At 40.8% G+C, this 27,885-nt stretch overlaps 1 protein-coding gene and 1 non-coding gene across 4 annotated transcripts in view; both read left to right on the forward strand.

Annotated features, from left to right (window-relative positions):
• BICC1 (BicC family RNA binding protein 1) overlaps positions 1-27,885 on the forward strand; it is a 351,357-nt gene that overhangs the window by 218,331 nt on the left and 105,141 nt on the right. The window lies entirely within an intron of this gene.
• TRNAG-CCC (transfer RNA glycine (anticodon CCC)) lies at positions 15,302-15,374 on the forward strand. The gene has a single exon. It is a non-coding gene; the product is annotated as a tRNA-Gly (tRNA).

Genomic DNA, 27,885 nt, shown 5'->3' on the forward strand with positions numbered 1-27,885 from the left:
AGTGGCCACGGGACTGGAAAAGGTCAGTTTTCATTCCAATCCCAAAGAAAAGCAATGCCAAAGAATGCTCAAACTACTGCACAATTGCACTCATCTCACACGCTAGTAAAGTAATGCTCAAAATTCTCCAAGCCAGGCTTCAGCAATAGGTGAACCATGAACTTCCAAATGTTCAAGCTGGTTTTAGAAAAGGCAGAGGAACCAGAGATCAAATTGCCAACATCCGCTGGATCATGGAAAAAACAAGAGAGTTCCAGAAAAACATCTATTTCTTCTTTGTTGACTATGCCAAAGCCTTTGACTGTGTGGATCACAATAGACTGTGGAAAATTCTGAAAGAGATGGGAATACCAGACCACCTGACCTGCCTCTTGAGAAACTTGTATGCAGGTCAGGAAGCAACAGTTAGAATTGGACATGGAACAACAGACTGGTTCCAAATCGGGAAAGGAGTACGTCAAGGCTGTATATTGTCACCCTGCTTATTTAACTTATATGCAGAGTACATCATGAGAAACACTGGGCTGGAAGAAGCACAAGCTGGAATGAAGATTGCCAGGAGAAATATCAATAACCTCAGATATGCAGATGACATTAGAAAGTGAAGAAGAACTAAAGAGCCTCTTGATGAAAGTGAAAGAGGAGAGTGAAAAAGTTGGCTTAAAGCTCAACATTCAGAAAACGAAGATCATGGCATCCGGTCCCATCACTTCATGGCAAATAGATGGGGAAACAATGGACACAGTGGCTGACTTTATTTTTCTGGGCTCCAAAACCACTGCAGATGGTGATTGCAGCCATGAAATTAAAAGACGCTTGCTCCTTGGAAGGAAAGTTATGACCAACCTAGACAGCATATTAAAAAGCAGAGACATTACTTTGCCAACAAAGGTCTGTCTAGTCAAGGCTATGGTTTTTCCTGTGGTCATGTATGGATATGAGAGTTGGAATATAAAGAAGGCTGGGTGCCAAAGAATTGATGCTTTTGAACTGGGGTGTTGGAGAAGACTCTTGAGAGCCCTTTGGACTGCAAGGAGATCCAAGCAGTCCATCCTAAAGGAGATCAGTCCTGGGTGTTCATTGGAGGGACTGATGTTGAAGCTGAAACTCCAATACTTTGGCCACCTGATGCGAAGACCTGACTCATTTGAAAAGATCCTGATGCTGGGAAAGATTGAGAGCAGGAGGAGAAGGGGACGACAGAGGATGAGATGGTTGGATGACATCACGGACTCAGTGGACATGAGTTTGGGTAGACTCTGTGAGTTGGTGATGGACAGGGAGGCCTGGCATACTGCGGTCATGGGGTCGCAAAGAGTTGGACACAACTGAGCGACCGAACTGAACTGAACTGAAGGAGATACCCTATAAGCTCTTGGTTTCCTGAAGACATATTTTTAGGGGAGAGTTAGTTAAAAAGAAAGATTTTTTTTAATGCTGAAGTAAGTTCTTGAAGGCTTGCCTTATTATTTTGATTGATGTTTCTTAACCACTTTGTGGGAAATGGTTGCACACTCAGTGTATTAAAAATACCCTTTATAATTGGAGATGTCAAAATTAACTTTAATGTAGATTGTTAGTGTTGTTTTCACTTATAAAATTTATTTTAAAATTTATGCCTCTTTCTCTCTCATAGCCATCAAAGAATGAGAATCTGCTCCTTGTGTAATATAATCTTAAAAATAATTTTATCTATTTACTTATTTTTGGCTGGGTTGGGTCTTTATTGCTACACGAGCTTTTCTCTCATTGCAGCAAGTGGGGAGTCCTCTCTAGTTGCAGTGTGCGGGCTTCTCCTTGCAGTGACTTTCCTTGTTGCAGAGCACAGGCTCTATGGAGCACAGGCTCAGTAGCTGCAGTTCCTGGGCTCCAGGCTCAATAGTTGTGGTACACAGGCTTAGTTCCTCCATGGCATGTGGGATCTTCCTGGACCAGGGATAGAACCCACATCTCCTGCGTTGGCAGGTAGATTCTTTGCCACTGAGCCACCAGGGAAGCCCTGCAATTTTAATTAGTCTGAAAATTCAGTGATTTGACTAACTGTTCCCTGCCCATTAAAATTAAGTCTTTGTACCCTTGAGTAGGAAGAATTAAAAGTAAAAATTAGATCAGATATTAAGCATGCCAGTTTTCATGCAAATAAGACTGTTACTATACACAATGAGTCTTATCTTTCAACTTGTTTCAGTAATAACAACAACTATCATTTATTGAACACTTATTAAGTTAATCATTGGATTACAGTATATGTGTTTTCTGAATTACCTTACTCTAATGAGTTCTATGACCTAAATCTGTCATCCTACATGCAGAAACAGAGTCTCAGAGAACTCCATATGGTTAGGCAATTTGTAGGTGCCCTGACTGGAAATTTGCACCTACAGTTCATTTAGCTGGTAGATCATCTTCTTGACAGTGCTTGGAGCTTCTAGTATAGAACCCTGAACCTGACCTTTTGCACTTGGATAGCACATGTGTGGCTCTCTGCATGGCTGCAGATGGTGACTGCAGCCATGAAATTAAACGACGCTTGCTCCTTGGAAGAAAAGCTACGACCAACCTAGACATCATATTAAAAAGCAGAGACATTGCTTTGCCAACAAATGTCCATCTAGTCAAAGCTATGGTTTTTCTAGTAGTCATGTATGGATGTGGGAGTTGGACTATAAAGAAAGCTGAGTGCTGAAGAATTGATGCTTTTGAACTGTGGTGTTGGAGAAGACTCTTGAGAGTCCCTTAGACTGCAAGGAGATCCAACCAGTCCATCCTAAAGGAGATCAGTCCTGAATATTCATTGGAAGGACTGATGTTGAAGCTGAAACTCCAGTACTTTGGCCATCTGATGCGAAGAACTGACTCATGGGAAAAGACCCTGATGCTGCGAAAGGTTGAAGGCAGGAGGAGAAGGGGATGACAAGAGTATGAGATGGTTGGAGGGCATCACCGACTCAATGGACATGAGTTTGAGCAAGCTTCACGAGTTAGTTGGTGATGGACAGGGAGGCCTGGCGTGCTGCAGTCCATGGGGTCACAAAGAGTTGGACACGACTAAGCAACTGAACTGAACTGAGCACGTGTATATTTTTGAGCATTTTAATAGTTAAATATATCTGATTTTAAAAGATAATGTTTTTATTACATGTCATAAGCATAGATTGGAGATGACTGTACAGCCACCATCTGTCCTGTGTCTCTTTCTTACAGAAAAGAAATTAACTGATAGCCTTTTCTTCTGGGACAGCTAATAATCTCCTACTTTTTTTGTCATCATCTTAAAAATATGCACCTATTACCACGGAATGTTCTGCAATTGTTTTTTAAGGTTGAATAACTTGATGGTAAATATCTTTTAATCAGTGTACAAAAGAACAAGTTTACCCCAGGGAAAATCAGATCTGTAGACTGCTGTTATATAAAAGGAAACTCTTTCCTCCTGGAACTTGGCAGGGTTCAGAGTCCAGGAGGAAAAGTGTATGTGTGTGGGTGCGAGACTGAGAATTTGTGAAGGAGTTGACTGAGAAATGTAAGCAATCAATTAAAAAGTAAGCAGAAATGTTAACCTTGCAGAACTTTATAACTTTATCTCACTAATGTTAATGTTTGCCTTTAAAAGATGATAGAATTTATTGTTGCTCTTCTCATTACAAAGTCCAAATGAATTTTATTGAGAGAAAATGAAATTTTGCATGGGACAGTAATAAGATAATATGTACCTGGTTAGAATGCTGATTCTGGTCGTATTTTATGTATTTATTTCTCCTTGAGAAACCTTAAGTGTCCAATGTCTCTAGCCAGATAGTTAAAAAAATGGTTTTCATACTTTACAATTGCAAAAGGATTCATAGCAAAGTTTGTTAAATAGTAGATCTCTTTTGTATTGAAAAAATGGTGGTGAGTGGTTTAGTCGCTAGGTTGTGTCTGACTCTTGCGACCCCATGGACTCTAGTCAGCCAGGCTCCTCTGTCCATGGCATTTCCCAGGCAGGAACACTGGAGTGGGTTGCCATTTCCTTCACCCAGGGGATCTTCCTGACCCAGGGGTTGAACCAGTGTGTCCTGCACTGGCAGGTGGGTTCTTTAATGCTGAGCCACCAGGGAAGCCCTATTGAAGGTGTAATCTCTTAGAAACTGAATTTAATTATTCACTTAGCAGTACACCTGAGTAATATCTGTTAACAGCCTTTTAATAAAGTAATGAGCTGTTCATGTATAGCGAGATTAAGTAGACAATCATGATGTGACTAAAATAAGCATAACTCTGTGAACACCTGTAATTCTTCTAATTTTTATGAATCACTGAATATGGCACTTTGTGAAACAGTTACCAGTCCTTGAGTAGTACCTTGTGCACAGTAGGTGTTCAAAACTGTGTGTGTGTATCTGTGAGTGAATAAATAAGAGTGAATGAATGGTTGATGTCTTGATCAATGGGTTGATGTATGAATATATGAACTTACCCCTCCTTTTGCTGCCAGTGCAATTCTAATCAACAGTCAATGGTTCCTCTTCTCTTCCCTACTTCCTTACTCTGGTATACTTAGATACATGCTCAGAGATCATGCTGGATTAAAAAAGTCCAAAGAAAGTTTGGTGGCGATTGATGTTTATGGTGGTGGTGTTGGTAGGAACCATGTCTCACCCCAAATAGCCTCGGTACCCTAGACATTCTCAAGTCGCCAACATAATCAGACCTGCTTCCCTGCCTTTCCAGATTCAGCTGAAGCTGAGGAAGTCACATGGCTTGTTGACTATAGCCACTGCATGATCAGATAGCCTAGCTGGGTGAATGTGTGTGGGATTGGCCTTGGTTATCTTGGAAGGACTTTCTTCTATGCTTTAAAGATCTCTACTGTAGTGCAGGGCAGTGGTTAGGAGTGTGTGTCTTGACTGAGAACTCCCTATGTTGGAAGACTAGCTCAGCAGCTTACTAGTTAGGAAACACGGGCAGTGGGCCCCTTAAACCTCTAGATGGTGTGTGCGCGCGCATGTTCACTCAGCCATGTCCCACTGTTTTGCAACCCCATGGACTGTGGCCCTCTAGGCTCCTCTGTCCATGGGGATTCTCCAGGCAAGGATACTGAAGTGGATTGCCATTTCCTCCTCCAGGGCATCTTCCTGACCCCGGGCTTCAAACCTGTGTCTCTTACGTGTCCTGCATTGGCGGGCAAATTCTTTACCACTGAGCCACCTGGGAAGCCCTGGTAAACCTCTAGATTCCTCATCTGCAAAATGGGAGCACAAGTAGTGGCTGCCTCTTAGAGGATTTAGTGGTGTCTACCTTAGATTGTAAAAACTGCACTTCCATCCGTGGGAAAGTGTGGTCTGTGACTCCACACGGCTCTGGACAAAAATGAGGACAATTCTAACATGTAGCCTAGGCTATATTTAATTATTTACCTGCCACCCTGCCTCTCGTCATCTGCACCTGTTGGAGAGCAAACATGCCCACTCAATGACTTGTAAGCTTGACAAGGACTTCCAGTCACTATATCCATCCAGGTGCACATGTTTAATTAAACTCTGCTCAGAGCATGTGATCTTTATGATAAAAAATATTCATTCTGGAGAAGTTCAAAAATGCTTTCTGGTTAACATGAGATTTTTGGCATGTATTGACTGTGGTTTTTGGCTATAAATTCCTGAGATGCTGACACAGTTGAATTTATTTTTGTTTTAAATACAATTGCTAACATTTCCAAGCATCCATATGGACTCAATAAATACTTTGCTTCTGCCCACTGGATGTAGGAGCTGGATGAAGAGGAACAATATGATTTGGGAATTCCTGAACATTTTTCTTCTTTTAGCTGGATGCTGAAGCACACTGGAAATATTTCTTTGTCATCATAATTTTGGGGTTTCAAAATTGTGTTTGGATTTTCAGGAAATTGGTGGTAACTTTATATTAGCTGAGAAAAGTGAATTTTAAAATTCTCAGTGAAGAGGCGAATGAATGATCCACCTTTCATAGGAAAAACTCCTTTTTCAAGGGAACTTGTTGCCAAGTTGTCTGCAGTGGCTCTAGGCATTACTTGACCTTTTGGCACTTCAAGAAATTGTTTTCTTTGTCTAAATGTTAAATCAGTATTTGAGGAAGGCTGGGTGTACTACATGGTATGCAGAGCAGGGGCATGGAAGCAGTCAGCCGTGTGTATTTCCACATTTGCAAGTAGATTTGGTTTCTGTAACTGTCAGTCAAGCAGATCTTATGGAATGAATTTTCAATCCCTTACTACAGGTTCTAGTTCTCCAGGAAATAAATCACAGTGGCCTTTCTGATGGAGGCAGATGGTGAAAAAACTGTATGAGGATGTAGTACATTCATTCTTAAGCTGAAGCAAATTGCTTTTTAAATTTCCTTTATGCTCTGAAAAAGAAAACCATTTTTTTCTAAACATGCATTGTCTGTGGTGTGATAGACTGTGTCCTCTGGATGACTGTCTTGAAATTTCTGCTTGCAGCGGGGTCTACTTGGAACATGTGGTCTCCTGTTTGGATGCCATTGGCAGGGGTATTTTCTCCTTGCTGCTCCTAGTGTTACTGGAAACACTCACCCTCTCTATATTAGTTGCCGCGTAAGGGGAGGCACCTTCAGTAGGGACATGCCATGCGCTGTTCAAACCTGTGGAGCCATCCACGTTTCACAGGGCACAGAGCCTGCCTTCTCGGATGTTTTCCCAAAACCTTCCATGTGTGTGTCTGTGTAATGAAGGTGTTAACAGATGTGTTCACTAAGATAGGACATAGAATAACAAAATATACTTTTTGCTTGACAGATGTGTTCACTAAGATAGGACATAGAATAACAAAATATACTTTTTACAAGTGCCTCCTATGTCTCAGACCTTGTTCTAGATCACAGCCTCCCTGCTAGGCAGGGATTAATCCCCTACCCCCATTTATGATGGAGAGAAGAACAGTTGTGGCACTTTTGGTAAACTATCTAGCTATATCTTTTAGAGTCTAAAGCCCACATACCACATTAGTCACTTTACTGAATTTCATAATGAAGTGAAACATTCAAGAGTATTAGTGAGTATTGTACACCTGGAAAGAAATCACAGAATTCCAATCTGTGATTGGAATTGTGAATTTTAAACAAGTGTGAAAAATGAATTTTAAAATTCTCAGTGAAGAGGCAAATGATCCATCTTTCATAGGAAAAATTCCTTTTTCAAGGGAATTTGTTGCCAGGTTGTCTGCAGCGGCTCTAGGCATTACTTGACCTTTTGGCACTTCAAGAAATTGTTTTCTTTGTCTAAGTGTTAAATCAGTATTTGAGGAAGGCTGGGTGTACTACATGGTATGCAGAGCAGGGGAACGGAAACAATCTTAAACAAGTGTCCCAAACTCGTTTGTTTCCTTAGGTGTCTGGATGAAAAGCGATATCTTGTAGGTGCCTTGTTCTTGGCCTGACTCTGAGCGAGCTTGCGATCTCCCTAAATTTGGCCCCTTTTCAGAGTTCCTGTTTCAGATGCTCAAGCCAGAATCCCAGGAGTTACCCTTGAGCCCTCTTTCTTGCTCACCCACTACATTCCATCGGGCACAAAGTACCATTGACTCTACCTGCTAAGCATTGCTGTGTCAGTTGTCGGAATGCCCGGCAAAGAAGCAGGATGGAGGCCCAGTTTAGCTCTGACACCTGTGAAAGGAAACATGTGGGGGAAAGAGACGGGTCAGGGGAGCCTTGTACTGGGATGCAGACGTGACGACAGCTCCCTTGGTCCAGCAGTGGCCCTGGAGCAAAGGTTGCCTGTTAGAGAAATCTCATTTTGAGCCGAATGGACAAGAGCCCAGTATGCCCCTGGGCTTTAGTCTTTCACTAGTCTTTCACTGCTGAGGGCTTCCCAGGTGGCTCAGTGGTAAAGAATCCTCCTGCCAATTCAGGAGATGTGGGTTCAGTTCCTGGGTCAGGAAGATCCCCCAGAGAAGGAAATGGCAACCCACCCCAGTATTCTTACCTGGGAAATCGCATGGAGAGAGGAGCCTGGTGGGCTACAGTTCATGGGGTTGCCAAGAGTCAGACACAAATGAGTGACTAACACTTCTCTTTAGGAAGAACTGGCGGTGCCGTGGCAGCTGGGTAGTCAGCTGACTGCCTCCAGCTGCAGGGCCTCAGGATTCACTTCAGCCTTTCAGCCCAGGCCACACTCTTGCCCAGCAGCCCCTTGTTGTCGTCGTTTAGTTGTTCAGTCAAGTCCCAACTCCCTGTGCCTCCTCGGACTGTAGCCCACCAGGCTCCTCTGTTCATGGGATTTCCCAGGCAAGAGTACTGGAGTAGGTAGCCATTCCCTTCTCCAGGGGATCTTCGCGACCCAGGGATTGAACCCAGGTCTCCAGCATTGTAGGCAGATTCTTTAGCATCTGGGCTACTAGCGAAGGCCAGTTCTTTCTGAAAGGGAGGTCAAAACAGCGACCCCGCCCCCAGTGGCCACCACCATGGATCAGTCTGTCCACTCCCAACTCCAGTTTCTTCTCTCACACCCGGTCAGCTGCCGTCCGCTTTCCCCTGGACTACAGTACTCCAACCACTTTTGCTGCATGCTAATCTATTCCTACACTTGATCAGTTTTGATTTTTCAGACGGTGGCTCTATCCAATAAGTACAATTTAAAAGTTGCGTCTTCTTGATAGGCTTTATCTAGATAAAAGACTATATTTAAAATGGGCTTGTATGCATCACATCAAATGAATTATCTCTGGCAGAATTATGGCTTATTTGCTACCACCTTTTATGTAACTTGTAAACCAAAAAAATAGAGCCACCAGAGGTGTTACATACAAAAATACCAAAAGGTGGCAACTCGGAGATATTTTCAATAAATTTCCTTTGGTGTGACTTTTATACTACCTGCAATACTAAAATTGCAAAGTCTTATTTAATAAGGATTTTTCTTTTCGTTAATTTTTCTACTAGAAAATAGCTGTTATGATATACGGAATGGGATTTTTTCTTTTATTGTTATGTGATTCCATACAAGAATTTTTTAATGAATGCTCTAGTATTTCTAACCTAAAGCCTTTGAGCCTCACAATCCCTGTATAAGGGTTGGATGACCAACAGTACACAAACTGGAGTTTAGTCCTATTGTATCAGAATTTCAAGATAATTTCCTTTCCATAAAAGGCTTTGAGTACATCTACCCTGATGATCATATCACCTGGCCTCAAGGTCTGGGGAGAAATGCCTAGTGGGTGACTTTTTTTCCCCTGATGTTCCCTCTTTGTATTCTCTAGTCCTCCCTTAGGATTCACCTCTGATGGTGTAAATAGTGATCTTATCTGTCACACCTTTATTGTAAACCCTTAGGCTGAGTTCCGGGTGGGGCCCCCAAGTGTGCTATCCTCAGTCAGCATTTTCACCTCCCTTCCCGGCTCACACTGGATCCCAGAGTTGGAAGGCAGACTCTGAGAGGGGGTTTCCTGTATGAGACATTTGTCAGGGAATGCCTTTGCCCTTGAGATCAACCCATGTGGCAGGGAGGGGTGGAGAAGAAGGCCTGGCTGTGTGCAGGGAGGAGGGGCTGCTGTGCAGGGCTCACAGCAGGCCCCCGCCATCGCTGGAAGCTTTGGAGTCATGAGGCCCTTCAGAGCTGTCCTGGGTTGGGTCAGAGGGCCAGGCTTCTAGACCATGGGTTGGATAGTCCCTCCATGACACGGGAAGGAGGTGTGACCAGGGAGGGGCATTGTCTTCAGCTGAGGCTAAAGTGGGGACAGAGCAGGCTGACCCCTCCCAGCACCTGAGGGGGTGAGTCCTTTGATCCCACAGGGAGATCTGCTGGGCTCCACACATGGGCTTCTCTCCAGCCCTGTGTGACTTGTCCCTAAAGCCTCAACCTGCTTGCCTGTTGCTGATGCCGAAATTTGGTCTGTCTTCACCGGTACCGAATTGAACCTTGGAGAGAGTTTTGTGTAAAGTAGAAGAGAATAGCTTTATTGCTTTGCCAGGCAAAGGGAGCCACGGAGGGTTAATGCCCTCAAAACTGAATGTCCCAACCCAGGTGCATTTGGGAAGGAACTATAAGGAACAGGGTGCATGCAGGGCCCGCAGTCCTTAAATCTAGAGGTCTTCTGGCATCCGAAGGTCTCGTGATCTGTGGTTCTCAAGGTTATTGAACTGTGACCTTCTCTCCGGAACATCTTCCATTTGGTGGGGGTTTTAGTTCTGCAGAAGAGCTCGATACTGTTCTGTGTTTCCCTTGAGGGGGAACCAGGACCCTGCCCCAAGGCTACACATTGTTTCTTAGGGCCCCTCCTCTGTCTCTTCATCCCTCTTCTCCCCAGTTAGCAACTGTTTGAGCCTTCCCTTTGGAACTCAGGGAATGGGACACAGAAAGGCTTTTATGCCCAGGAGCCCCTCGGGGTCCTGCCTGCTCAGATGTTACTTCTCTTACTTGGAAACTTCTTGTTTGCTGTTTTCCCCTACTTTGCTTGTTTCCTCTTCAAGCCTTATTTTACACAAAAGCCACAGCACCCTGTATTTCTCTTCCTTTCTAGTGTTCATCTCACTCGTCATTGTTTACTCTATCTTATCCCAGAGGCGCAGCTCACTGCATCTCCGAAGGGTGCAATATGGTACATGCCAGGCATTCAACAAATAGGGGTTGACTCAGTAAAATGAGAGAGAGTGTTAAAATGTTTTTACAATTATTTTGCTTATCAAATATTTGTTTATGAAAGAAGTTTCATAAACAATTTAAATAATATGCAGAATTCTGTGATTACAATTTATACTTGATTTATTCATTACTTTAGCGAATGTAGCATCTTCTTTTTTCTTATGGTCTTATTCTTGTGAAAAATCAAGTACCAAATAATTCATGTGAGTCATCACAGAGGTGAAAACATTGGTCAGTTTGAAACATTTATGAATGACTAAGTATCCATAAAATTTAAGAAAGACTACAATGCTGTCTTCCTAGTGGATGTGTCTGTGATTTATTGTTGCATTTTCAGAAAGTATAAATAAGCAAACAAATTTTATAATTATCTCCATTCCAATTAAAGAAAGACTGTGTGTGAAAATAAATATGTATTTGCAAAGTAGTTATAATCAAGGTCTGTGTTATGATATAGAAGTCTTGTGTTCATGGAAGACTCGCAATACTCTTTAGGATCACCCAGTACTTGACAAAAAAGAAGTGAGCCAAGTAGTTTGAGGGAACTATAAGTCTAAATCCTTTGTCATGTTCAGTCAAAATGAGAAATATCAATTTGATCAGAGAAATAAAAATAAAGCTGGATTTACAAAATCTTGGTTTAATGTTTTCTAGACTTTATTTCCAGCAATTCTTACATGAACTGCAAGATGTCTGTCCTCTTGTTTGTTTGATAGATTTAGCTTAAAAAACTCCTTTGATTTAGACTAGATTTTTCTTAAATTGAGTTTACTGTTCTGTCAAATTATAAAACTATTTATATATCATTTTCTAAGGAAATTTTAAAGTTGCTCACTTTATGAGGCAATAAAAATACTTTTGATAACTTAATCTAGCTGTCTGGCGATCAGTATATGTCTTAGATGAAAGCCCCCTGATTACAGAAGGGTGCCCCTCTGAAGTTAGCAAGTCCCTGGTTATTTCCTCACAGAGAAGTTACGCAGTTGACACGACTTTAAGTTCTGTATCATAGCTCACAGAACGTGTGCATGTGCCAGGGAGTCATAGGATCTGGGTTTGAGTCGCCACTGGGTAATATCTAGGTGGGTTCCCTTAATCTTTTTGACCAACTTCCTTATCTAAAACATTGGAATAATGACTCTTACTTCATGGAGTAGCGGCAGGAATTCTATGCAGGAATCTGCAGGGACTGCCCTGAGGAGCCGGAATGAAGCCCTCAGCAAATGGTAGAGACTGTTATGGGGACCGATCTCAGTTGTGTCTGACTATCTGAGACCCCATGGACTGTAGCCCTCCGGGCTCCTCTGTCTGTGGGATTTCCCAGGCAAGAAAACTGGAGGGGGTAGCCATTCCCTTCTCCAGGGGATCTTCCTGACCCAGGGATCAAACCTGTGTCTCCTGCATTGCAGGTGGATTCTTTACCATCAGAACCACCTGGGAAACCCATTATTATGACTAGCGCCTGGAAGTGGCATATGTTTTTATTTCCCGATTTCAAAGTTGATTTTTGAAATGAAAGTTTATTTCCCCATTGAACTCTAAAAGTTTTACACATGTATGAAGAAAAGACTGTTACAATTTAGAAATTATATTTTGGAAACTTAGTAGAGCCTTAAAATTTTTTGGCTGTTCCCTGAAACTCCTTTGACATTTAAAAATTGTCAAGACACCAGCAGGTATTTCAAAATGAGATCAGGCCTGATTCATTTGGATGAATATGATGGTTTCTGAATTTATTTGATTATGTCGAGGCTCTTTGTTCCCAGAATTTCCCTTGGATCTTGTGTGTATATAATTAAGAAAAAGTATGGAGTGCCTAGGATTTTGGTGGAAGAAACTCATTAGGAATTAATAATTTTAAGATCACTATTTATGTCTTTCGCTTTTGTTCTTGAGTATAAATAGCTCGCTAGGGCAGAGTTGGGAACAATGTGCCATGGGAGTCCACAGGAGGAGTGACTAACTCATTCTGGAAGACCTCATAGAAGAAGTGACATTTGGGTTGGCCTTGAAGGATGAATTGTTTGCCAGATGGAGATTGGGATGGGCGTGGGTGGTTTTCAGAGACCAAGGGAATGATACGTGAAAAGGCACAGCCCTGAAAGCACACGTATTTCATTAACAGTAAAAAAAAAAAAAAAAAAAATCTGCTGGGACCATAGGACATGACAGTATGAAAGCTGCCTCCAGGCCTGTGCGAGAGAGGCCAGTGGGGAATGGTGTGTTGAGATACTGGAAGAGGATTGGGGCCAAATCCAGAAGGGTGTGTATCCTAAGGACTGTGTTCTTTACCTGAAAGGCAGTTGCTCACATCTGTATTTTAGAGAGGTTTCTGGGTTGACCCAGGAGGGGAGAGAATAGCTGAGATCTTGGAAGGTGTTGACTGTAGTCTAGATGGGAGATGAGATGTGGTGACAGAGGTTGGAACAAAAGAAGTTAAGAGTGGATACTTAAGTGATAGAACTGATTTGCAGAAGGAGAAAGAATTTTAACTAATGTGTATGGGATATGTATGATATTACATGAGCTTTAATCTCATATTGAAACCTTTTTCTTAAAGCATAGACACAGGAGTTTTATTCTCTAAGGTATATAGAGTTCCTTTCACAATAGGGAATGTTTTCTTTTTCTGGCCTCTGATTCCTTAAAAGAAAATACATCCTACTGGCATCTGTGTTGCTGCAAATGGCCTCATCCTACTCTTTTTCGCGACTGAGTAGTATTCCATTGTGCATATGCACCGCATCTTCTTTATCATTTATTTGTCGTTGGACCTTTAGGTTGTTGTCATGTTTTGGCTGTCGTGAATAGTGCTGCTGGGGAGGGGAGGACTGGGAGTTTGGGATTAGCAGATGCAAACTATCATATATAGATAGGATGGATAAACAGCAAGGTCCTACTGTATGGCGGGGAACTCTATCCAGTCTCCTGTGAGAAACCATAATGGGAAAGAGGATGAAAAAAGAATGTCTATATGTGTGTAACTGAGTTACGTTGTCATACAGAAGTGATTGGCTGTATTATACTTCAGTCACTTTCATGCACACACACACATGAAGTGATTAGCTATATTATACTTTAGTCATGGGCACGTGTGTGTGCACACGCACACACACATGTGCACACACACACACACACACACACACACACGAAAACCTGTCCTGTTTAGTCCCACCCTGGGCAGAAACTGCCCTGAGCAGTATTCTGGACCCAAGTGAAAGGCTAATGGGGAGAGGGTGGGCACACACCAGGGAGCCCCCAGACACCCTCGGAACTGGTGGGACAGGTAGGAGGGATGCAGTATAGAGCAAAACCCCAGAAGACACCTGTGTTTCCATATACACAGCCATGGAGTCAACCCCATAAAATAGGTTAGCATTTCACAGCTAATTTTTTTTTTTTAAGAAGAAGAAATATCAGTGCATTCCTTAAAAATAAGCCAAGTAAGTTTGGGAAAGAGTAATTAAACCAAATGAAATAGTTTTTGCTGTCATTTTTTAATTTCCCATCACCTCGAATCTGATAGCATGTTTTTTGAATTCCAAGAGAACAATAATAGGATAATAGAAATCTATCTCAAAACCTACTTATTTATTTTTTAAAAATCTTACATGACTCATAGTCTCACTGAGAGTTAATAAGATTAAATGTGTTTTCCAAGGGTTTTATAGTTAATAAGAAGCCCTGATATTTAAATCCATGCTGTTTGTTTTACATGATATTGTTTCCCTATTGAAATTGTTGAATTTAGGATATGAGGCTGAGAAGCAAGTCAATGCTGACTCAGTGGCTTCTGGTTTGAGTGACAACAGTTACTGGCACTTTTAACTGGAACAGGAAATATGAGTGAAGGAGTAGTTTTGTTTTTATTTTGTATGTGTGGGAATGGAATGGATCATCATTTAAGCTTTGGACTTGTTACATTTGAAGTAGTTGGTGGAGATGTCTGGTAAGCAGTTGTAATACAAGAAAAATGAAAGACATATTTTTGGACTTGACAGAACTGTAACTTTTTCTGTTATAAAATGAGCCATTAAAGTTTGGATATTCAATGTTATTCTGGCCTTAAATAAAAGTTTCGAAGTTAATGTCCCAAGTGGCCAAGGTAGTTACTTTGAAAACTTCTATTTTTTTTCTTTCTAGATGCAATATTGCTTCATGCCCAAGTATCATACTTCATTTTGTGTATATGTATTTTGTCAGAAAAGTGTCTGAAAAAAATGTAGGAGAAAAACATCTTTAATCATTACCTTTAGAGAGAATTGTGGTACATCTAGCTCCTATGGAGTGTTTTAAGGATTTTCTGACACCAATGAGTGTCACCACATGAATAAATTATATCTCAGTGGTGTTTTCAAGAGTTGTTCATCTCTGCCATGAGGCTACCTGTATGATTTTTTTTTAAATTTCTGTCTCATACAGCTCTTGCATGACCGGCTTAAAGGTATTAGTAGGTGCTGGTTGTTATCAATATTCCTTAATTTTCTATGGTCCCTTCTATTGTTGTTGTCCAAGTAACTGGAGAACTAGCTATTAGATCACAAAATATAACCCCCTTCCTAAATGGTCAGTGTCAGGGAGAAGTGAAGTAGACCCTGAATACTCTGGAAGGCAAAACATTAATATCAAATAAGCAATATAAATAAGACAGTTACATCAGTTCAGAAGGCACTTTTGGGGATTTTCCTGGTGATCCAGTGGTTAAGATTCTGCACTCCCAATGCAGGGGGCCTAGGTTCAATCCCTGGGCAGGGAACTAGACCCCACTTGCTGCAACTAAGAGGTCAGATGCTGAAACTAGAAAAGACAAAAAAAAAAAAAAAAAGACCCCACATGCTACAACTGAAGATCCTGCATGGCCCAGCAAAGATTTTAGATCCTGCGTGCTACCAGTAGTACCCAGTGCCACCAAATAAAGGAAGAAATGTTGAAAAACACAGGCGCTTTTGCTGGGTGGGGATTGGTCATGGTTTTTCTTTAGTTTTTATTGGAGGATAATTGCTTTACAACATTGTGCTGGACATGAGTTTGGGTAGACTCCGCGAGTTGGTGATGGACAGGGAGGCCTGGCATGCTGTGATTCATGGAGTCGCAAAGAGTCGGACACGACTGAGCGACTGAACTGAACTGATTGTGCTGGTTTCTGCCGTACATGAACATGAATCAGCCACAGCCATATGTCCCCTCCCTCTTGAATCTCCCACCGCATCCCACCCCTCTAGGCTGTCAAAGAGCACAGGGTTGAGTTCCCTGCATCACACAGCAAACTCCCACTGGGAGTCTGTTTTACACATGACAGTGTATATGTTTTCATGCTACTCTCTTAATTCGTCTCACCCTTTCCTTTCCTCACCGTGTTCACAGTCCGTTCTCTATGTCTGGGACTGCCTTCCTGCCCAGAAAACAGGCTCATCAGTACCATCCTTCTAAATTCTGTACACCAGCATTAATATTACAATATTTGCCTTTCTCTTTCTGACTTAGTTCACTCTGTACAATAGGCTGTAGGTTCATCTACCTCAAATGTGTTCTCTTTTATAGCTGTAATATCCCACTGTACATAGGTACCACAGTTTCTGTATCCATTCATCTGTGGGTGGACACCTAGGTCGCTTCCATGTCCTAGCTATTGTAACTAGTGCTGCAATGAACATGGGTTGCATATGTCTCTTCCAGTTATGGTTTTCTCAGGGTATATGCCCAGTAGTGGGATTGTTGAATCATATGGTAGTTTTATTCCTAGTTTTTTAAGAAATCTCCATAACGATTCTCTGTAGTGGCTTATCAGTTTATATTCCCACCAGCAGTGCAGAAGGGTTCCCTTTTCTCCACATTCTCTCCAGCATTTTTGTAGATGTTTTAATGATGGTCATTCTTACCGGTATGAGGTGATAGCTCATTGTAGTTGTGATTTGCATTTCTCTAATAATGAATGATGTTGAACATCTTTTCATGTGTTTTTGACTATCTGCATGTCTTCTTTGGAGAAATGTCTGTTTAGGTCTTCTGCCAATTCTTTGATTTGGGTTGTTTGTTTTTCTGGTATTGAGCTGCATGAGCTGTCTGTATATTTTGGAGATCAACCCTTTGTCAGTTGTTTTGTTTGCAATTATTTTCTCCCATTTTGAGGGTTGTCTTTTAGTCTTGCTTATTGTTTCCTTTGCTGTGCGAAAACTTTTAAGTTTAATTAAGTCCCATTTGTTAATTTTTTCCCCCCATTACTGTAGGAGGTGGATCAAAGAGGATCTTGCTGGGATGTATGTCAGAGTGTACTGCCTATGTTTTCCTCTAAGAGCTTTATCATTTCTGGCCTTACATTTATATCTTTAATCCATTTTGAGTTTATTTTTGTGTATGGTGTTAGAAAGTGTTCTAGTTTTATTCTTTTGCATGTAGCTGTCCAGTTTTCCCAGCACTACTTATTGAAGAGGCTGTCTTTTCTCTATTGTATATTCTTCCCTCCTTTGTAAAGATAAAGTGCCCATAGGTGCATGGGTTTATCTCTGGGCTTTCAGCTTGTTCCATTTTTCTGTATTTCTGTTTTTGTGCCAGTGTCATGCTGTCTTAATGACTGTAGCTTTGTAGTATAGTCTGAAGTCAGGAAGATTGATCCATCTAGCTACATTCTTCTTTCTCAAAATTGCTTTGGCTATTTGAGGTCTTTTGTATTTCCATACAAATTGTGATTTTTTTGTTGTTGTTGAAAAACAGCATTGGTAGTTTGATAGGGATTGCATTGAATCTGTAGATTACTTTGGGTAGTATAATCATTTTCACAATATTTTTCCAATTCAATAACATGATCTATCTCTCCATCTGTTTGTGTCATCTTTGATTTCTTTCATCAGTGTCTTTATAATTTTCTGCATACAGGGCTTTTGTCCCGTTAGGTAGTTTTATCCCTAGGTATTTTATTCTTTTTGTTGCAATGGTGAATTGGATTGTTTCCTTAACTTTCTGAATTTTAATCATTAATGTATATAAATGTAAGGGATTTCTGTGTGTTGGTCATGGTTTTATAGATCATTTTACTCCCTGTAGGACGAAGGCTCAGAGAGTGTTCAGGTGGTGGGTATAGCGAGGGAAGGTCAGAAGGACACACAGCATGTGTATGGAATGACCAGCAGGCAGATTTGGCTGGAATGCAGAGTTCATGGAATAGAGTAGTTAGAGACAGGCTTCAAATAAGGTTGCTTGGAATCAAACTGAGGAGGACTTTGTAATGTCTGATTTCTTAGGAAAATACAGTCTCCCAGTCTCTCAGTAGGAGCCTGGCTATGACGCTTCTGTGGGCTGGAGTTTGACTATCAGGCCAGCTGATAGCATGGCACACACAGGCTTCCAGCTAACTGGAAATCAAGGCCTCTCCCCTTTCCCCACTTGCATTTTCATTTCTCTGATGCCTTTTGATTTTGGGCAAAATTATCTGTTATTTTGATGGTGATTTGTGGGTGAGCTTTAAGGAAAAGATGAAGTTAGATGGATTTCTTTTAAAGTACCAACAGAAATAAAAAAGGAGACAGCATCAGTGGAATTACATGCCAGACTTCTCAGCTGTGGTCTTATCATGTTAGCTTTAGTGCAGGCTCACAATGTGTGTGTGTGTGTGTGTGTGTGTGTGTGTGTGTGTGTGTGTGTGCTTTAGTTGCCATGACGACCTGCTAGGCAGCAGTATCCCCCCAATTGGTATGCTCTAGCATCAGAATTTTTCATAGAAAGGAAATTTAAGACTTTTCAAAGAGTGAAGTCAGTACTTTTTTTTTTTTTTTTAAAGCAGATGGATTGTACATTAAAAAAAAAAAAAAATGGTCGCTACAGTTTTGATTTCCAAGTTGTAAGTGAAGCCAGACCTGAAGGCAGTGTTCCAAGGGGTTTGAAATTCTGGCATTTAAATGGTTTCTCCTAGATGGTCCCCATGACAACAAAACTCCATGCAGGTATTGAGTATCATCTTTGCTATAAAATATTCATACCACAAAAATGCCTTCGATTCTCGATGCTGCCTAATAAACTAAGGCAGGAGAATTTAGCTAGTTCAAGGTGTTATATGGGTACATATTTCAAAATCTTTTTTGTTAAGAGCTTAATAAAATTACAGTTATAAGCAATCTGTTAAAAAATTGAATGATGTTAAATTTATGTTTTGTCCACTTAAAAACAAGTAAATATTATTTCAGTTGCCAGTTGGGAAAAATACTGTTTTATGATTGAAAATTTTAAATTTCTTAAGCATAGAAAATGAATGTTTTAATAATGGTAATTTTATAGGGTAATAAATAGTCTCTCAGTGTTCTGGCATATATCTTCTCCCCCTAATTTTTCTGCCAAAGATAAATTTCATTTTCAAGTTAATAACCTGATGAAGTTATATATTTATTGAAAGATGTAATTGAATACTAGTTTTAATGTTTATAGCAGTAGCCATTGTATGCTTTTTGAAGCTTTGTGAAGGGTTTTAAACTGTTACTCAGGTATAATGAATGAAGTGCCATTTTTAGGAATAAGTTGTTTATTCTTTTACCAGTATCACTTGAATTTTAAAAGGATCACTTTTTTTCTAAAAGTGACAGTTATTCTTCCTGTATTTGTTTATTGTTAAACATTCTATTTAATTTGTTGACCATTGTGGGGAAAGCAATGAAATCTTTAGTTCGCATCTATCTCCTTATCTCGGGTAAGAAACTGTTTGCTAAGGCCCGCTTCGTCAAATCCAGATGTTTCTGCCTGGTGCTCATTACAGTGTCCCCTTCTGGACCACAGTTCCAGGAGAAGGATGTAGGGAGTCATGGCAAAGACATTGGGAGCTGGAGGACCCTTGAAGGGGAACAGGGGCAACTTCCTAAGAACTGAACCATGGGAAGGAAGTTAATTACAGCAGATGGAGGGGATGGGTGGTTTGGAAGAAATGAGAAAGCCGGACTCATCTTGAGAGATCTTATAAGGGTGTTCTTGTTTGGTCTCTCCACAGATTCAGTCAGGCCTTAAATTAGATTTTCTCTTGTCTCCTGTTATGACCTATTCTAATACATCCACATTCCTGACAACCCACTTCACTTCCTTTGATGACCACATTGATGACTCTAGTCTTCCAGTGACTCTTCATTATAAAACTTTACATTTTAGCCACAGGATGTGCTTGTCCATGAGGTGTTCTCTGCACCATCATATCTTTCACAGCATTAACTGTTGGCTGGCAGTGTGGTTGCTAGAGCCTGCTTACCTGGGCTGGAATTCTGGCCCTGCTCTGTGACCCTGGGAAGGTCATTAACTTCTCTTGCCTTAGCATCTTCCTCTGTGAAATGGGAACAATGATGGTACCTGATTCATACAGTTATGTAAGAATTGATATATTAGGAACATCCCTGGTGGTCCACTGGTTAAGATTCCACCCTTCTTCTGCAGGGGATGCGAGTTCGATCCTGGTTGGGGAAATAAGATCCCATATGCCTCAATGTGTGGCCAAAAAAAAAAAAAAAAGAATTGCTATATCATAATTGTCTAATGTGTTAGTTTTCTACTGCTGCTGTATCACGTCACCACAAACCAAGTGGCTTAAAACAACACAAATTTTGTCATCTTATGGTTTTATAGGTCACATTTCCCTCATGGGCCTCACTGGGCTAAAATCATGGTATTGGCAGGACTGCATTCCCTAGTCTTTAGAGGAGTCTTTAGAGGAGAATTCATTTTCTTGCCTTTTCTGGTTCCAAAAGGCCACCTATATTTCTTGACTCATAACCCCACTCATCCACCCTTAAAGCCTTTTTTTCCCCTGTAGTCAACATCTCCCTCTGACTCTCCCCATCTGCTTCCCTCTAAAGGACCTGTGGTTATATTGAGCCCATTTAGATAATCCAAGATAATCTCCTTATTTACAAAAATATTTTTATTATTTATTTAATTAGCTGCTCCGGGTCTTAATTATGGCCTGTGAGATCTTTAGTTGCAGAAGGTGAGCTCTCAGTTGCAGCATGTAAGATCTACTTCCCTGACCAGGGTCCAAACCCGGGCCCCCTGCATTGGGAGTGCAGAGTTGTAGCCGTTGGACTACTAGGGAAGTCCTGATCTCCCTGTTTGTAAAATCCAGCGAATAACAACCTTGATTCCATCTGCAGCCTTCAGTCTCCTTTGCCATGTAACCTAATGTCTTCACAGGATCCAGGGAGTTAGGAGATGGAAGGAAACCTCTAGTATGGAGTGGATGACAATTCTTTCCCTTTTCACCTCATGATATCCTAGTGTTTGAGTAGATGTTTATGTTTTTCCACAATTCTTTTCTATTTTGGGGCAGGTATGTTACCCCAGGCAGAAGAGAGGGGCCAAAGAGAGAGAAATGTGGGAAGGATTATGTGACGATGCTATCTTTTTTGCATCTACATGGACTAGAGCTAATTCCTTTGTCATATGTTTATATGTTTATAACTATCCGAATTGACCTTCCCCTTTGGTTAGTGCCTCTGAAAGGTTTGCTGACAGCAGTGAAGAAGGCAACATTTAATTCATTTATCCACGAGAGGTTGTTTTACTACCGAAACTTATTCTTTTTTTGCTTATATCCATAAAATGTGACCTAATTACATCAAATATTATGATTTAGAGTGGGCAGAGACTCAAAACAATGAAATAAAATGGATCAACATTTGTGAGGTGGCTCACAGTTTATAAATGTTTTCATAAAAATTATTTTATGAACCCTGTCAGCATTTTGAGAACTAAAACAGCTCAAATCTTTTAGATAACAAAGTCATCCCTAGAGATCTGCCTGCCAAAGAGGACAGGGTAAGAAAAGCACCTACCTTCTTCCTCTTTAAAATTTTTATTGGAGTATAGTTGCTTTATAGTGTTGTGTTAGTGTCTGCTGTACAGCAAAATGAATAAGCTATGTGTATACATCTATCCGCTCTTTTTTTTTGGATTTGCTGCCCGTTTAGGTCACCGCAGAGCATGGAGTAGAGTTCCCTGTGCTACATAGTGGGTTCCCATTAGTTATTAATTTTATACATAGTAATAATAGTGTATCTATGTCAATCTCAATCCTGTCTTCTTCCTTGATTAAAATTTGGAGGTAGGATTAGTGGAAAGAGGGAAAGATGAATGAGTGGGTAAGTTCCCATTTCTATAGCCCGGGAAACCGGAGGAGACATTGTTTGTACCTGTGTTTCTATGTCAGTCTGGTTCTCTTTGATTCTTGATATAACTCAGTTTGCAGGGGAGGGATGGGAGAGAGAGGCATTCTTTTCCTTTCTTAAACCAGGCCAGGAATATATTAAGCCATTGTTTTCTAGTACAGTGTACACTGCCCAGCACACTCAGTGATTATATTTCATAAAAAGGGGGTGGAGGGGAAAGTGTGTTCACAGAACTCACCAAAGAAAAAAAGTCAGCTGATATGTCAACAACAGCGAAATAATTCATTCTCTCTTCGAAAAGTGAATGCCAATAACAATAGCCATGATTCTGGCAACACAATAATGCTTCAGAGGGTGACTTTCAGCTCTTGGCTCTCTCCTTTCCCTCCATGTCCAAAGGACATTTTCCCCAGCAACAGAACCAAGTGATTTATCCTTGCTCATGTCAGCTGCTGAGGTTTGCAGGACCACACAGTATGGCTGGTGGGCCAGGTCTGTCTTCCTTTGGCTGTAATTACAAAGGAAGCACGCTTTATTTTTTTAAAGAGAAATACAAAGTGATGTATTTCTTATTAAAGCCTTTTGGGATTCTGTGGAGAAGATTAACCTTATAGCTTTGGGGTGCCAGAGTAAATTGTATTTAATAAAGTAATGCTCATTTTCCTACTTCTTGGCCCTGAAACTTACAAGGTCAGTGAAGTGAAGGAAGCAGGCTTTCTTTAATGTCCATCTTGGTTATACCTCTGTTTTAAAAATGTTAAAAGATACTGGAATGAACGTTATGTTAACTGGCCTCTAAGTAAATAAATAATTGACGTAAGTCTCTACAACTTATCCTAATTTTCTTAAGAGGATATAGATTTTAAGTAATAAGCATTAATGTGCTCTTTTTAAAGATAGGTATTAGAGAGCTGCTTAGCCTTTTATTTGTATCTGTTAACTTAGTCTTTAAAATATAACAGTAATAATAGTTGTTAGCTCTGTTGCTTTGGTCAGTGATCAGCAAACTACATGGCACAGACCACAACTGCCCTGCCTGCGCCTGCTTTTGTCAATAAAGTTTTATTGGGATGCAGCCACATCCATCATTTACAAGTTGTCTGTGGTTACTTTCCTGCTTCAGAGGCATAGCTGCTGCTGCTGCTGCTAAGTTGCTTCAGTTGTGTCTGACTCTGTGCGACTCTACAGATGGTAGCCCACCAGGCTCCTCTGTCCCTGGGATTCTCCAGGCAAGAATACTGGAGTGGGTTGCCATTTCCTTCTCCAATGCATACATGCTAAGTTGCGTCAGTCGTGTCCGACTCTGAGAGGCATAGCTGAGTAGTTGAAATAAAGACGTTATGCCCTGCAAAGCCAAGATGTTTACTGTCTTGCCCTTTACAGAAAAAATAGTGTCAACTGTTAGACAGGTATGGTACATTACACACTTCTAGGTGATGTGGGTTCAAGAATCATCGAAGGCTGAGTCTCTAATAACTTAATATGTAGTTGGAGAAACAAGATCCCCAAATTTAAGTGATAGTTCAAGTCAAATTGAAGTTCATTTATTTGTTGATTCAAATTGAGTGCTTTTTGAGTGTCGCCTCGAAGCTGGGTGTTGTTCTCAAGTAAAAGAAGTAGAAGTAATCAAAGAAGACAAAACACCCTTGTGGATCTTGCGGCCTAGTAGAGCAGGCAGATAATAAACAGACAAACACATCGTCTAACGCCTGGTATGTACTATATTTTTATGTATATTGTGGGCACACTAATGGTGTTGTTTGTCATTAGCAATAAATTGGTTAATTTTCCAAAATATCTGAATCTCCAATGAGGTTTAGATTTTTAGAAAAAAGGAGGGGACGGAGAATGAAATATTTCAAACCAATAATTCTTTATCTGAGCTTTTTATACATGGTTCAAAATTGCATAAGGATATAACATGGCAAATAAAATATACACGTTTTGGTATGGTAGAAGAAAATTTGATTAGATGACAGGCAACCTATGTTTTAGTCCCTGTTTAGTCTTTTTGGGCTTCCCAGGTGGCTCAGTAGGTACAAAGTCTGCCTGTGACGTGGGAGGCCTGGGTTCAATCCCTGGGTCAGGAAGATCCCCTGGAGAAAGAAATGGCAACACCCTGCGGAATTCTTGCCTGGAGAATCCCATGGACAGAGGAGCCTGGCGGCTACAGTCCATGGGGTCAAAAAGTCAGACATGACAAAGAGTCAGGCATGACTGAGTGACCTAACACTTTCACTTTCTCATCTCTTTTTGGCTGAATGGCCTTTAAAAATTCCTGTGACATGTAGTGATTGTACTCTGTCAGTGCTTCTCAAAGTTGAGTATCAGAATCATCTGGAGGGTTTGTTAAAGCACAGATTGCTGTCCCATCCCCTGAGTTTCTGATTCAGTGGGTCTGGGGTCGGGCCTGAGAATTTCCATTTCACTCAAGGTTCCAGGTGAGGCCAGCTCTGCTGCTGGCCTGGGAACCACACCGAGAGAACCACCCTCCTCCATGATCATGGGAGTCCTTCCGGTTCCTCCAGTATTTTTAAATTCCCTAAAAAAGCTTTATAGCTCTTTGAACTAGACTAAGAGATCCCACTAATGGTTTGACCAAGGAAACTACTCAATATTCAGGACTGTTTTCTGAGGAATAACTTCCAAAGAAGTGAGAATTCTAAGACACTTTCTTAACAGTCCCCTAGATTTATGTTCATTAATAAATTTTATATTATTTCTTTGGGAAAATTGATGAACACTCAGTTCTAAGGGTGGAGACCATGACTGTTCCTGATTTTCTCTTTGTAGTCCACGGTATGTGGTAGGTACCCAGTACTAACACGTTTAATTGACGGAAGCTTCGGAAAGGACAGAATATTTCTTAAGGTCATCTTCCTGAGTTGCTGCTGGTTTTCTGTAAAATTCCATTTAGAATTAAGGAGAATTAATTCCATTGGATGCGAAAACTCTAAACTGTTCATAGCATGTATTCTGCGTCTGCAAACTGTACTGTTGTTATTTCTATAGAAATTCCCTAGAAACCTTCATTGATGTTGTCTGTCTGATCTCGAGTATGAATATACACAGAACACAGGCAAATATAAAAACCATAATAAACAAAAGTTCACCACATTTTCTGTTACCTTTAATAAAATTTACTTAATTCAGTGTAATTTAAGACATTTTGTTAAGATTTGGCTTTTGCAGAGCATCCCCCAAAGCCATAATATGAGTAGAGTGTTTTTTTTTTTTTTTAAAGGATGTATTCATTTCAGCCTATGTTTAGAAAATACCTACTCTGGGTCTACAAAGGTAAAATTTCTATGTTAAGGCACTTTCAGACCTTTAGTTGGATAAGGCAGAGATTGCAAATTCGAATTCTAAGGAGCTAGGCACATAATACTCAAAAGTTTGGGACTTTGTGTTTTTTTTTTGAATGTTCACGCAAGTGAAAAGTAAACAAAACTAAAACATGATGTGGAATGACAAAGCCTAGTTCACCAGCTGAGTTCCAGTATGAGGAAAGATCCTCTGGAGGAGGGCATGGCAACCCACTCCAATATTGTTGCCTGGAGAATCCCGTGAGCAGAGGAGCCTGGCAGGCTATAGTCCATTGGGGTCACAAAAGAATCAGACACAACTGAGTGCACACACACACACACACAGACACAGCATGAGAAAATAGCAGGAGAGAACATGAGGGAATCCTTTGGGAAGTAGATGAAGCAGGTGTTCAGTACATCATGAACAGTTCATTCTTAACTAGCAAGGCAGTAAGAATAGTAGCTACTGAGAGAGAAGCTGGGGAATGTACTTAAGATTCTATTGTGTGCAGCCCTGATGGCCAGTGGGAAAGCTTTATACTCTTCGTTAGACAACTTAAATCACTAGTCACGGACAAGTACTGCTGATCTGGATTATATTTATGTCCTGCGTTACTGATTGTGTAATCCCATTGAATGTTAGAAACATATCCAGCACTCAGGAAGAAAAAAACACTGCTATTTAAATTAGGACACATACTTTCTTGTCATTTGGAATTATTATTTTAAACGTATACGGCTCTTTTAGAAGTGTGTTGTCACAGGACATATGAAAATATGGACCTTTGTGTCTCAGTTTGCACAATGGAATTATACCGTCCATGATCACTACAGGACCAGAGCCATTGTAGCCTGTCATTTAAAAAAATATTTTATTGAAGTATAGTTGATTTACAGTGTTGTCTTAATTTGTACTGTACAATAAAGTGATTCTGTTATATATATGTATTTTTTTCATATTCTTTTACACTATGGTTTATCACGGGACATTGAACATAGTTTGCTGTGCTAAACAATAAGACCTTGTTGTTTTCTGTTGGAGGTGAAAGTGTTAGTTGCTCAGTCATGTCTGACTCTTGTGACCCCATGAACTGTGGTCCACCAGGCTTCCCTGTCCATGGATTTCTCCAGGCAAGAATACTGGAGAGGGTTGCCATTCTCTTCTCCAGGGGATCTTCCCAGCCCAAGGATCAAACCCAGGTCTCCTGCATTGCAGGCAGATTCTTTACCATCTGAGCCACCAGGGAGCCCTGTTATTTTATCCATAATATATATAACAGTTTAGTTTGCATTTGCTGGGTCCAAGCTCCCAGTCCTTCCCCCTCCCTCCTTCTCCCCTTTGTCAGCCACGGGTCTGTTCTCTGCGTCTGTGAGTCTCTTTCTGTTTCACAGATATATTCATGTGTGTTGTATTTTAGATTCCACATACAAGTGGTATTTTTCCCTAACTTACTTTGCTTAGTATGATGGTCTCTAGGGCCATCCATGTTACTGCAAATGGCACTGTTTCATTCTTTTTTATGGTTAATATTTTGTTGTGTGCATATATACCATAGTTTCTGTTTCCATTCATTTGTTAAAGGACATTTAGGTGGTTTTCCCTGTCTTGGATATTGTAAAGAGTGTAGGGGAGCATGTATCCTTTCAAATTCTACTTTCATCCAGATGTATAACCAGAAGTGGGATTGTGGGATCATAATGGCAACTCTATTTTTAGTTTTTTGAGGAACCTCCATATTGTTTTCCATAGTGACTGCTCCAGTTGACATTCCCACCAACAGTGTGAGAGGGTTCCATTCTGTCCATGCCCTCTTCAGCATTTATTGGGTGGTACTTCATTGTCGTTTTTCAGTCAGTTCAGTTCAGTTGCTCAGTCATGTCTGATTCTTTGCGACCTCATGGACTGCAGCACCCCAGGCTTCCTTGTCCATAACCAGCTTCCAGAGCTTGCTCAAACTCATGTCCATCAAGTCAGCAATGCCATCCAGCCATCTCATCCTCTGTCGTCCCCTTCTCCTCCTGCCTTCAGTCTTTCCGAGCATCAGGGTCTTTTCCAGTGAGTCAGTTCTTTGCATCAGGTGGCTAGAGTATTGGAGTTTCAGCTTCAGTATCAGTCCTTCCAATGAATATTCAGGATTCATTTCCTTTAGGATGGACTGGTTGGATCTCCTTGCAGTCCAAGAGACTCTCAAGAGTCTTCTCCGATACCACAGTTCAAAAGCATCAATTCTTCGGCGCTCAGCTTTCTTTATGGTCCAACTCTCACATCCATATATGACTACTGGAAAAACCATAGCTTTGACTAGACAGACCTTAGTTGGCAAAGTAATGTCTCTGCTTTTTAATATGCTGTCTACGTTGGTCATAGCTTTTCTTCCAAGGAGCAAGCGTCTTTTATTTCATGGCTACAGTCACCATCTGCAGTGATTTTGGAGGCCCCCACCCCCAAGTAAAGTCTCTCACTATTTCCCTTGTTTCCCCATCTATTTGCCATGAAGTGATGGGACCAGATGCCATGATCTTAGTTTTCTGAATGTTGAGTTTTAAGCCAGCTTTTTCACTTTCCTCTTTTACTTTCATCAGGAGGTTCTTTAGTTCTTCGCTTCTGCCATAAGGTTGGTGTTATCTGCATATCTGAGGTTATTAATATTTCTCCCGTAAATTTTGATTCCAACTTGTGCTTCATCCAGCCTGGCATTTCACATGATGTACTCTGCATATAAGTTAAAGAAGCAGGGTGACAATATATAACCTTGACATACTCCTTTCCCGATTTGAAACCAGTCTGTTTTTCCATGTCCGGTTCTAACTGTTGCTTCTTGACCTGTAT

This window comes from Bos javanicus, chromosome 28 (genome assembly GCF_032452875.1).
Source record: "Bos javanicus breed banteng chromosome 28, ARS-OSU_banteng_1.0, whole genome shotgun sequence".
Taxonomy (NCBI): domain Eukaryota; kingdom Metazoa; phylum Chordata; class Mammalia; order Artiodactyla; family Bovidae; genus Bos; species Bos javanicus.